Source organism: Phlebotomus papatasi, chromosome 3 (genome assembly GCF_024763615.1).
Source record: "Phlebotomus papatasi isolate M1 chromosome 3, Ppap_2.1, whole genome shotgun sequence".
Classification (NCBI taxonomy): Eukaryota; Metazoa; Arthropoda; class Insecta; order Diptera; family Psychodidae; genus Phlebotomus; species Phlebotomus papatasi.
Genome location: NC_077224.1, coordinates 22,010,505 through 22,023,807, shown reverse-complemented (window position 1 = coordinate 22,023,807; position 13,303 = coordinate 22,010,505). Strand labels below are relative to the sequence as shown.

Genomic DNA, 13,303 nt, shown 5'->3' with positions numbered 1-13,303 from the left:
AATTTGAAAGTTCTATAAAAATTAAGAAATATAAAATATTGTAATGAAAAAGACATATTTTTTTTTTATAAATAATGAATATTGTGAATAAATTTATAAACTTCAACTGAATATTTCTTCGGAGAAATTACAATACAAATTGGGCTACATATAATAAATTTTAGCATTATTTACTTCATTTTATTATCATCCGAACTTGTAAAATTTCAACAAACTATTTTGAATTATATTGCCGCTCGTATTTAAAATCATATAGTTTCACATTTCGAATTAGACAAAGAAGACTTTAATTTCGGGCGCTCCCACTTCCAAAGACTTCCAAGTACTTCATTTTCAGCTGTACACTACTTCTGACCCTAATATCTCCCCCTTGGTGAAAATAAATCCAATGCGGGGTAATTTTAGGGAAAGATCGGACAGTTTCTAATGCCCTAGACAGATTCACAACTTAAGCCGAGAGACGGTTTAGTGGTAAACAAATGGGAATGTAGTCTTGATTATAATTACTTTAAGCAGTGCCTCAGCTTAAGCTGTAGATTTCTCTAGCACGTACCGTAGATACGGGTGACTTTGCACCACTGTTTTCCTAAAAACTTTTTTAATTCTAGCACTTACGGCTGATCTTTAGACCATCCTTAAGAGCCCTTATAGTCACTGAACCATCGTTAAGTCCTAGTTTTAAAGCAGAGCTTGAGAAAAGTAAAGGTGCAAAGTCACCTCCGGAGTGCAAAAGCACCTGCATCTACGGTAACACCAGAAAAACTAGCGGTTATTTGAACCTTGCAAAACCAGAATAGCTTTTAATTAATATTTTGAGACTTATAATGGACGGCGTATATTTAAAGGGGCCAATATATTATGGGATTTATAAAAATTGCTCTCTCTGTGGAGTTTTAGATAATAAAAAATTCATTTGATAATAAAATTTACCATGATTTCCTACGGCATAAAAAGGCTCATTCAAAAATATAAATATTTATGTTCCGGAAAAGTTAGTCAATGAATCATAAGCATTATTCACATGTAATTAAATATTTAATTAAATAAGAAATTTAGTTCCATTGCTTTTTCTAGTTGGCTCGATTCGAATCTCATATACTTTATTACACTAAATATTTAAATACATCTGGATAATGCATTAAACTGTAAGTTTCTATTCCGCTAGAGAGAAACATTTTGATCACTAAATTAACAGATTTACCAAAAAAATCAGTTACGGTCAGTAAAAAAAAATATTTTTTACTGAAATATATGGTTCACAAATTCTCCATTTTTTTTGTCAAGAATATTTCACATTTTTTTAAGCATTTACATTTTACATTTTCCGTTTTATTTATATACACTCAGTTTCGGCAATATGCACTTCGTGATTATGCACCTGACGAGATTTGGACATACAATAATGCAAGTTTGCCTACTTTTGGGAGTCAATTTATGAAATCATTTTTGAAATACGTCTGAATGTATACTATTTTGCTACGCAGGAAATTTGAAGACACTAGGGTAGAGTGATATAAGTTGGACATAGTGTTACAAGTTGGACAATTCGTCGGTACAAGTTGGACATGGCTTTTTTCTTGATAAATACAGTACAAAATTTGTTTTTAAGCACAAGGAACCAAATTATAAAACTAAAGCATTAAAAATATACAAATAAAAATGAAGTACTAAATTTATCAAGACAAAAAGCCTTGTCCAAATTGTACCATTGTCCAACTTGTACCACTTTACCCTATGCTTATTTTTCAGTTAAAACAAACATTAATTACTTTTATTGAGGTAAAAATGTTAAATATTGTAATAATTTATTGAAGAACTCTTGCCCTAGAGTACTGTTTGTTGATGAATTTCTTTTAAACAGTTGAATCTTTGTGTTTGAACTACTTTTACTCCGCGTGAAATTCGTTCAAAAGAAATCGTCTGCGGGAATGCAAATTTTCTCGATGCATATAAAGCAATTTCGCAATTTTTTTCGGTCCTGAAAATGTGCATAATCCCGGGACTTAGTGTACTGGCCATATTAAATTTTTACTAGTCGTTTTTACCAAAAATACTGCCCAATCTGCGGCAGCCATAGAACAATAAATCGAAGTTCCAAGATTAATGAGTGTAACAAGTTAATATACTTTTGCAGAACAATTTATGTACCAAACATACTTTAGCAATGAGGATTTATTGCCAAGTTATTAAGGTGTGAAAGCTTATTTTATTACCTGCGTGTTTTTCAGCAATTCACAGGAAATTTCTTTTGATCAATCGAAAATAACACCCTTTCATTAAAACTTCACAAAAAAAAGAACACTCTAAATAAAAGTTGTGGGTATAGTTGAATAACTCATAGAAGAGAGGTGTTATTTGGAGTCTAAAAGAGCTTTCACAAGGATATCATTCACTCTTCTGTGTCCTGATATACCTCGCCCACTGTCTATATGGTGAAAATTGACCAGAAGGTCGGAAATGAGGCGGATAACATGGTGAGAAAACGGGTAAAGATATAGTTGAAAAACTTTTTCATATCGTACAATTTGATGGAAAATTATTCTGATATGAAAACTGTCTCAACTTTGTCCATCTTCCGCCCATTTTTTGCTCATCCTTCCTACCCCCGACCCCGTACCATTTGGTGATTTTTCACAAAATCCGAAAACATGAAAAGAGTGTAAAAAGCTCTCACCAAGTGCGACAGAATGATGTGAAGGGCCAAAAATTGACTTTTGCCTGACACTCTTCCGAGCAATCCAATAAAATATCAATTTGCAAGACATAGTGAATTGTGAGAATTTTTCTCTTCTTGGTTATTTTTTCCATCGTTTGCCACCCTCACCATCACTTTCTTTTCCTTTTTTCTATCTTCCGGATGGGTGATAAGTGTCAAATTTTCCTTTGTCACAACAAAATACACTATAAGGATTCCACCAGTTAACCCTTCGAATAAGAGAGAAAGACAAATGATATATCTTTTGCACTGTAACTTCCATGTCATCCGGATCTGCACCCGGAAACTCTGATATTACAACTAAAATGCCTCCTGGTGCGTCTCCGGTATTTGTAGCTTTTGCAGAAGCAATCGCTTGTATCATCCCTAAATCCCCACAAAAGCATCTTGCACAATTATAAGCATGCACCAACCCTTGTATAAACATTCCATACAACTTGGGGAATGGGAATTATATCAATGGTGAAATGCATTCGGATTACTCATATAACATAGATAGTAAATTGGGGTTGCTTTCAATCTGCTAATGATGTGTGCACAACTCAGCTTTGTTTATTCTGTTGCAGAAGGCGCAAAACCTCTCTCTTTTTTATCAACCGTAAACCCTTCTCAATGTCTTTGGGACATAACATAGTGCATTTCTTCAGGGTTTCACCCACCACAGACCAACAATTTTGAAAGGAAGATGAAGAATTGGATGCCCTCGAAAGGCACCAACCAAGTGAATCATGAGAAAACTAAAGGGGTTCATAAGTAATCTTATGAGTAGTCTTTAACTTAGATATGAAATAGGTTAAACCGTTGACCTATTCCTGTTCTTTAAGGACGAGATCCACTCGTCCTCAAATTATCCTTAGGTTTGAATCGCAACAAGAAAGTTTTACTGTTTTTTCTTCCATAAAGGTGTCTACACATTGGGAGCAATTTTCGTCAAAACTTGCGTTTTTGACAAAAATTTGACGTTTCCCCCTACAACGCTGCAGGGAATTTCCTTCAAAAAAGCAATTTTTGACAAAAAATGCTCCCAATGTGTAGAAGCCATAAGGCATGAGAAAATCTCTCGTATGGAAGGTTATACATTATTTTGTTCATCTATTGCAGGCCTGAGCTAAAATAAAAGCCGAAGTGAATTTGGTTTGGTGGTGCCTGTTGGCATTCTTCGAAATGCCGTGAAAATTCACGTAGAGAAAATGAGAGGTTTTTAATGTGACAATTACTTAATTCCTAAGAGTTAAGTCATTTTCACAAGAAAATCCTTTTAATAAATAAGTTGAATACAGTTATTTGAGTTAATTGTGAATAATTGTCGATATTACAACAAAAATATTGGGATGAAATTTTGAGCTGAAAGACTCATATTCTTTTGAGCTGTCCCAAAATTCAGGATAGGTTTGAGAAAAACTCTTTTGTACAACACTATTTTGGTTAATAAGGAATGCAAAAGTATGTATTGCAAGCAGGGGCACGACCTGCTAATAAGGATAAAATAGAGAAGAAAATATTTTGTGGCATTTTAGAGATTTTTTGCAACCGCAGCGCCGCTAGACGTTTGTCAAGTGAGTCATTCGTGTCTCTATCTCTCTCTCACAGTTGAATTGCGTGCGATTTAAGAACTTTCCATTTGAAGTGATTTTGCATTTAATTTCTTTATATTTCTGCAAGATTCAAGTAAAAGGATGTTTAGTGAACAGCTATCCGTCATCCGCAAAGATATCAAGAAGACAATTTCCTTCTATATGAGTTTTTTATCTCTGTTATGTCTTTTTGGCGCAAAAATATTTATCATGGCACCGTGAATGAGCGGGATTAGTGTTACCAGTAGGGGAAAGTGGTCTGCCTTTGAACGAAAAATTATGTTCAAAATTTGAGATATTTTTCAGAGTAAACTACAACATGAGTTTTACTTTGCACTACACCAAAAAATTCTCTTGTTCATTAAGCTTCTATGCTTACCCTATTCAGGACTCGGAAGTCCACGGTTTTTCCTGGTGAGGAACTTGAAAATGTGATGTCGATATATTCAAAGGCAGCCTGCATGGTCTGCCTTTGAATGTGGGTGGGCAGCCTTTGAATCTTAATTTTTCACTGAGAATATTAGGGCTGTAACATTAAACGGCCCATAATTGATTAGCATGAACCCTAATGCACTCAATAAAACCACCACTGTAGTCAAAAGTCATTATACAATAACATTTTTTACATTTTTCTGAAGCACTATTTTTCGCTTGAAAATTTATAAGAAAACGCCATTGAAGTTGACAATTGTCAGTTTGACCGGAGCAAGATAGCATGTTATAAGTATTTGCACGATATTCGTCAGACCAAAGTAGGAGTTCTATTCTGCTCCCGGACAGGAAGCTGTCAGATGTTTCAATGTATGGAAAGAGAGGATTCAAAGGCACACAACATTAAGATTCAAAGGCTGCCACAGAGCAATATTTGCAAACTTTTATCACCCACAAAATTTGTCTCATCTGAATCAAAATGTATTTGGAGAACTACCATCCAAGAATAACCTTCTATGACTCACAATAGAAGATTTGTTCGAAAAATTATTTTGATTATGAAAAAACACATGAATATGGAACATCAAAATTACAGTTTAGAGATCAGTTTCGTTTTCTTGCCCTAGCACCTAGAAAATAAGAGCTAGGGTCTGAATTTTTTGATGACTTGTGAGGATTATGAATAGTTATCTAATAGTAAATAGAAAAGAATTTATGCATTAAAGAAAAATGAAAAAAAAATACAATATTCAAAGGCTGCCGCATTCAAAGGCCAGACCACTTTTCCCTATGGCTATCTATAATTTCCATTACAATTATCAACACAAAATTTCCGATATTACACGACTTTTAACGAGCACATGTATGATCTATCGGGTTTAACAATCCAAGTTTTAATAAAGAAAATTAGAAAATATTATTTTATTTAAAATATTATCCCTTGCTTGCTACTACTTTTTCCCATCTTCGTCGAAAGAATGAGGTATCTTATCCCTTTATCCAAGGGTCAACCCATTTCTGGGTGTCTTCGTAGGACATGAACTGCGCACCAGCCAGGTCATGAGTCATCGTTCGGAACAAGTGGTAATCAGATGGAGCAATGTCCGGTGAATATGGCGGGTGGGGTAGTATTTCCCAATTCAACGTTTTCAAATAAATATATTTAATGGTTTAGCAATTATTATTGACGTTAAAGCCACCGTAATGGTGCTATTCCAATGAAAAAGTGACCATGTTTTTTTTAGCACATTACTGTTCTCAGGTACTAAAAAAGACCATGTCTGTTCCCATACGTCATTTCAAGGAAAATAATCAGTAGAGAATATTAATGCTGCACGCGAACTTTTCACCACTGAGAATTCACGGGAAAACTCATGGAGAACTTGAGAAAACCCACAGTTGAGGCTAAAGTTGGCAACTCCCGGCCATCCAACTGCATTACGCCACCAAGCTGACCAAGTTACATTTGACATTTAACGCTTTCTAATTAAATTAACGCTAAAAAAATCTATTTTGACTTTTAAGAGATTGATAACAACACTTTTAATAACGATGGTCACGAATTATTGTGCTATTCCAATAAAGAAATGAGCATGTTTTTTTAGCACATTACTGTTCTCAAGTACTAAAAAAGACCATGTCTGTTCCCACATATTATTTCAATTAATGTCAGATGGTATTGTGATCGGGTGAAAGCTTGCTCGGAGGGAATATTCGAATTCGGATTTCGGTTGAACTTTTCTTTTGTGTCGGTTCCTGTCATTTGGTGATTCCTGTCATATGGTGATTCCTGTCATATGGTGATTTTGAAACACGACGAGGACAGGGGAAAATATGAAGTTTTTGTGTAGAGACCTTACATCTCGTCAATCATGATAAAGAAAATGTAGAAAATACTATGAAAGTGAAAACATTAAATTAATCTTGTCGATTTCCCAAGCGAAATCCGAATTCGAATATTCCCGACGAGCAAGCTTTCACCCGATCACAATGCCATCTGACATTAATTGAAATAACATGTGGGAACAGTCATGGTCTTTTTAGTACTTTAGAACAGTAATGTGCTAAAAAAAAAACATGCTCATTTTTTCATTGGAATTGCACCATAATGCGTGACCATCGTTGTCTAAAATGTTGTTACCAATCTCTTAAAAGTCAAAATAGATTTTTTTAAGCTTTTATTTAATTAGAAAGCGTTAAATGTCAAATTTCATAAGTATCTATTTATTTTGTAAATGTCTTAAATCCCTAATTTTATAAAGTACCTTTTGTATTATCTGGATTTTTTTGGAAATAAGTATAAGAGCTACAACATAAATTGAAGAAACAAGAAAAACCAATGAAATGAACGTAATATTTGGATCGATTTACTTTTAGCAACCTTATTGGTAGAATAGAGCCAAGTATTTCAATCTACAACAAGCATAAGTTCTTCTGTCTAACTAAAATTGTTCAATTTTGAGAAACAGGGAAATTGTTCCAAGTTCAATAATAACAAATTGAATATTCTTCCATATGTGAAAGCGTCTTAAATTGTACAAATAAGAGAATACATAGGGGTTGTACTAAGTATTTGATGGGAAAATTGTGCATAAGGACAAAATGTCTCAAAATCCAATTCTACTGGCAGAATTTGCAATATGTTGGTGATAAAAATAAATTTCTGGAGCTTCTATAATATTGGAGGAATACATAAGGTGTGCATTTTCGTGGCATGTTATAGGTTCTCGTGGGAATCCTTCTTGGGAACTTGTACACCCCTAAAGCAGAATGGTAGTGCTTATGTTTCAGGGAGTACAATGACAAAATTCCCGGAGATATGGAGTTGAAGAGTGGAAAAGAGAGAGAAGAAATATCTTTGGGGCAAAAAAGAGGGATGTGCAAATCAAAAAGAATTTATATGACATGATTAGAGGGAGGACAATAAGATGTAATTTTGCTCAAGGACCACCACCAAGTGCAAACAAGTGGATGAGTTGGAAAATTTCATGCATTTCAGAGTAACAAACCATTGATGGTTTTTTCCTTCTCTTTTTTGCCATCGATGGAAAATCTCGCCACTTGCAGGAAAAATAGTTTTTCCATGGTTCATGATGAATTGAGCTTTGCAAAAGATATCGCTCAACAGACTTTTCACACAAATAATCACATGGGACACCGAGACAAATAACCCATTGGGACCGAGGATTATAAATTATGTAGTACATTTTAAGTGATTCTTAAGTTGCCCCAAGGGAGGAGGGATGCCTTTCGCTATGGTAACCACAAGGGTTGCGGAACTTCTTAAATGATCTCTTAAGGGCTTCTTGAGGCAATATAAGTTAGAGAATAGCGGGGGTTTAAAATAATTGTAAACTTCTCCGCAACAATCATTCTTCAAATATTAATGAAACTTTCATCAAATAGCAATTTTGCAACTTGCCCAAAAACAAATGAGGTATAACATTTCTGAAGATGATATTGAACATTTTAGTACAAACATGTTCTAAAATTAAATTGTTAGATAAAGAAGAGATGATTAATGGTGCTATTCTAATAAAAAAAATGAGCGGTTTCTTCGCATTAGGGTAAATTAAGCTAATTCAAAACCTGCTCCAAATGGAAATTTTTCGCTACTCCAAATGGAAACGTCATTCTTCTCATGATAAATACAGTACTAAATAATTATATTTATATATTTTCTATAACACAGTTTTATTATTTAGTTAATTTTGCTCCAAAAAGTGTAGCTTTTCACCATTGAATTTTTCATCGATCGACCATGTTTTCTAATGAAAAACACAATGAGGTGACTGTTGTTTATTCGTTTTGTTTAACATTTATGTTACATTTCTGGCTAATTTTAGTTAAATTAAGTGCTAATCTTTATTGTTAACTGTACGTGAAGTTTTCAAATAAAATAATTACCTATTTCGTGAACAAAAAGGATTTTTCTGAAGTGTCTGCAAATGCTTCAATAGGAAACCCCGGAAATATAATTTTTTGGAGAGATTTTCCTATTGTTTTAGATGAGAAAGGATAAAAGACCAGGAATAAGAACAAATCCTGCACTCAAGAGCAACTCAACAAGGTTTAGGAAGCCTTTCGTCGCGGTTTCACTTACACACTGATTGTCTCCAATTAGAAACTTTCCCTTGTCCCCATTTGAATTAATTTGTTTCCAATAGAAGCATTTTACACTCGCGTATTTTTCTTGTATTTAAGAAGTTTTCAAATTATATCTAAATAATTTTCACTAAACAGTAACATTGTAGAAGAGTCAAGGAGCAAATTTATGCAATTCTCTTTAGAAAAAATATGAACTTAATGTGTTGAATCTTCTGTTAAAGTTAAAGCGTCTGGAAATGGTTTTGAATTAGGACATTTACCCTATACTGTTCTCAAATGCCTTCTGTATAACCAACTTTTCTTTTAGTTTCTGTCGAGTTTGGTTTTTTATTTTTTTAAATATTGTGTGTATTCTGATAGTAGGGTAACGTTTGGTATTTCTGGACAAGGTGCTTTTCAGGACATAATATGGGTATCTCTGGACACATAAAAAATCCTATAAATATTTTTTTTTCTTATTAGTTTTAAGTTCTATATGAAATTTTGAGCACTTTACGTATCAGACAAACATAAAACTTCTGAAATTTTATTTAATTTAAAGTGTGATTCCACTTTTTACAAAACCTTCAGTGTGGTCAATTTTGCAGATGGCAACACAAACAGTACTGAGTTTTTTTTTTCGATTTAAGCCACTTTACAAGTAAAATTTAAACAATTTTTTTTAATGAAAGAGTGAAGTTTAGACGTTCTACTTAAAGGTAAATAGTCAGAGTCAATTACATTAATTTGCATAATGGCGATTTTTGTCTGTCCCGAAATACCCAATTGTCCCGAAATACACTATTCTTACTTCTTTACATTTTTTGCTAATTTATATAAAAAATAATGCATTTTTCAACCGTTTTCGGTAAGAATCTTATTCTGGATAGAATAAGGAACATAAATATTTGTATCAAGAAAGAAAAAAAATAATTTGAGAAGTCATTAGGCTGTTTGAAATTTGAAAGTGCTAAAAAGTGTCCTGAAATAGCACACGTTACCCTAGACCTTTTAATTATTTTCAAGGAATTTTACTTGCTTACGAGAAATATGACAGAACTTCGTTTCAGTTTTATTTAGCTGTGGTGAAGTACTAAAAATTTTTCGTCGCTGTTTTTAAGTGATATTATTAAATATTTGTTGAATATTGTGTTGATTCACATTTATAGTGACTTGTACATATTTGACCTGAAGTGAGATTTGCCTTGTGAATTATGTTTTTCCTGTGAAAAATGGGAAATTTTCTAAGAGGTTCACCAGTAGTGAGGTGATACATCTTATTTTGGACAGGTATTTGTCTCTCGAAATTCCGTGAAGTATTAGCTTTTGTGATGACTAGATTGTAATTAATTTCAGTAAAAACTAATTGGACTAATTTTAGTAAAAACAAAGACAATAAACCCGTGCCAAGTTTCTAAACAACCCTTCTGAAAAAAGAGTAACAGAAAAAGTCAATTAGTATTGAAAATATCGCACTTCAAACTCAGTACATTGATGCTTATAAGCACCCTGTCCAAAATTATGAGCCATTGCCCTAAATTTTTCAAATACTTATTTAATCAATTCGTTTTTTAAATACGAGAAACTATTAAACGATATTTTTAGTAGGGTAAGTGTGCCAAATTTCGGCATAGTTGCTCGCAGGCGTCAAAGACTCAAGTTTGAAATATAATATTTTAAATACAAATTGATTTTTTTTATTCTTCCTTCTGAACGAGTGTTGCTTGGAATCTTGTAAAGATTTTACCGTCTTTATTTACTCTAAAATTATTCTTAATACATTTTAAAATGAATAAAAATATAGACAGAGCTTTGGTGCCCTCTTTTAGCCACCTTGATTCTCATAGTTTCTTGTCCTTCGGAAATTCTTCTAATGCCTTTTTCACGTCATTTCGTTTTTCGAAGCTACATTTTTTGTTATTATTTTGCATTGCATAATCTCTAGAGTACGTAAAATATAAAAGTTCATCGATATTCGAGGAACAAAAAAGGTGGACGAAATTGCCAGCTGGCCGGAATTTGGCACACTTACCCTACATCCCTTTGTTTAAAATAAAATAAAAACGTCTTTCTTTTTATTGGGAGAGTCTTTATGATACTATTCCAATGAAAAATGAATAAAGGAAATCTTTCTACTGAAAATAATTTTATAGCACTTTGCTGTTCTCAAGTGCTTATGCGTAATTCGCTTTTCTGTTTTTCACAACTGTTTTCTGCAGTTCTTGTCACGTTCCAAAAGCATCAAATAGTCATGACAGAAACCAATACAAGTATAGTGAATTACGCAGAAGCACAGGAGAATAATTAAGTACTAAAAAAAATGTTCAGCAGAAACATTTTCCATTGGAATATCACCATTATTCTTTTAAAAGATTGCAAAAATAATATGGGATGTAGAATCTTATTGTTATAACGAGCATTTCGCAAAGCTAGCATGCTTTGTCACCCGTTTTACTAACCCAAATTCTTCCTCGAAACTTCATTATTATTTTAAGCAAGAAATAGGAATAATTTACATAAGTTTATTTGTTGTATTAATAGAATTTCTGAGATTTTCTAAAAACAATATTTGTATGGTTTTCGACACAATTAACTGAAATTGACGTCTAATTTTGAAGATAATTTCTCAAAGAAAGCAAACATCGAAATTTCCTACTCGGAAAAAGTCTGTAAATTTTTGTTAAACATTTAACAATGGATAGTGACGTGTTGTTGACCAAAAGTGCCAACAAATTCTCCGGGAACTGAGCTTTCCTCTTCCGGATGAAAAATGAAGACCGAATGAGGAAAAAGATTGTCCATAGAGGAAATTATCGCCAGAAAATTCTTGTTTATCCACACAAGCAACAAGGAAACTCCATCCATGTAGAAATATTTGTTTTGTCCAACTTTGAGATCGTTCTAGCAAGAAGTGTCAGCATAAGATTTAAATTGCAATTTCGACAGCATAAACTTTCTGGCTTCAAGTCAATTTTTCTTCACACTCAATTGTTGACAATTCCAAGCAATCTCACAAAGGAAATTGTGTTTGTTCCCAAGAACTTTTTCTTTATCCTACCAAATATTTTGTCAAAGAGAGGATTCCCCGTGAAAAAAAAGTCTAATTGAGTTTTGGCCAGAAAGGAAGGAAGTATATAATACTCTCTATAACATAGAAAATCTGTGATATGTGACGTGTGGGATTTTTCCCACGCGGACACTAGAACAATTTAGCAGACCCGAGTGAGAAAGGATTTAAAATCCAAATCAAGTAGAGTGAATTTGCTGTAAAACATATTCATAAATAATTGTTCACACGGGAGATTTATGTGTTTCTATTGCAAATAACATATGTTTCCACTGATTAAAATGCGAGTTAAACACGAGGGCTTTTTTCTGGGTTATCGCAGGGAATGTAGGGATGTGGGAACTAAAGACCATTACGAAAATTATTCGAAACGTATAATGGTGCTATTCGAATTTGAAATGAAGTCTTTCTCATGAAGAGTTTTTTTTAGCACTTAGCTGTTCTCAAGTGTTTCTACATGATCGACTTTTCTTTTTTTGTTGGTTCTTGTCTCGACTGTTTTCCCCAACTCTCGTTGTGTTTCAAAACCACCAAAAAGTCGAGACAGGAACCAAAACAAAAAAAAAGTCGATTATGTAGTAGCACTTGAGAACTGTCATGTGCTAAAAAAATGTTGATTTTTCATTGGAATAGTACCATAAAGCAGTACAATATGTACAAAGCAAACACATAAATGGACGTTTTCAATATTTTCAATAAATTGTTCTACGGCTAAATCTATCATGAAAGATTAACGGTTAAGAAGGCCACTTATGCCCTAGACACACTTACGACTTAAGCCGAGAGACGACTTAGTAGAAAATGATGGAAATGAAGTTTAACCATTATGTCGAGTATAATTACGCTAAGCCGCCTCTCGCCTAATCCCTAGGTCTGTCAAGGCCCTTAGGGTGTTAGGGAAACCCCTCATCCTTGTATTGTATTGTATTTCATTATCAACATATGTCTTTACATTAGCCCCCCTCCACCTCAATACCAAGCGACTGCCACCGTCTTGGCGTTGATGACCAACCTCCAAAGCCAACCGGCGGAAATACTTTTTCTCAGGCTGTATAGTCTTTTGTCGTATTAAATGATCTTTTCTCTGCGAATTGATAAGCGGTACTCACCGAGATTTATGGGAAGGGGGGAAACTACCAAATAAGACACATGGGAGATTCGACAACGTGGCTACACTAAGAAAACTCCTTGGAAAAGGTTTTAGAAGAGTCCAGGAAGGGCAAATTGCTACAGGAATCTGCGCGTAAATTTGAGATGCTACTCTTCAGGTCTTCAGGACAAATTACATGGAAGATCTCAGGGCTTGTGGGTCATATAAACGTATTTAACTAAATATTAAACTCGTTCCGTTTGACGTTTTGAAATTTTCTATCCGTTGCGTCAAAAAAGGTGGTCAGAAAAAAAGTGGTCAGAAAAAAGGTGTCCGAT

At 33.7% G+C, this 13,303-nt stretch overlaps 1 protein-coding gene across 1 annotated transcript in view; it reads right to left on the bottom strand.

The window, feature by feature from the left end:
• Positions 1-3,001, bottom strand: part of LOC129808247 (neuroligin-4, X-linked-like) — a 116,661-nt gene extending 113,660 nt beyond the window's left edge. The window contains exon 1 of the mRNA XM_055858069.1: positions 2,675-3,001. The gene's annotated coding sequence lies outside the window, so the exon portion shown is untranslated. The remainder of the gene's footprint in view (positions 1-2,674) is intronic.
• Between the last annotated feature and the right edge of the window lie 10,302 nt (positions 3,002-13,303).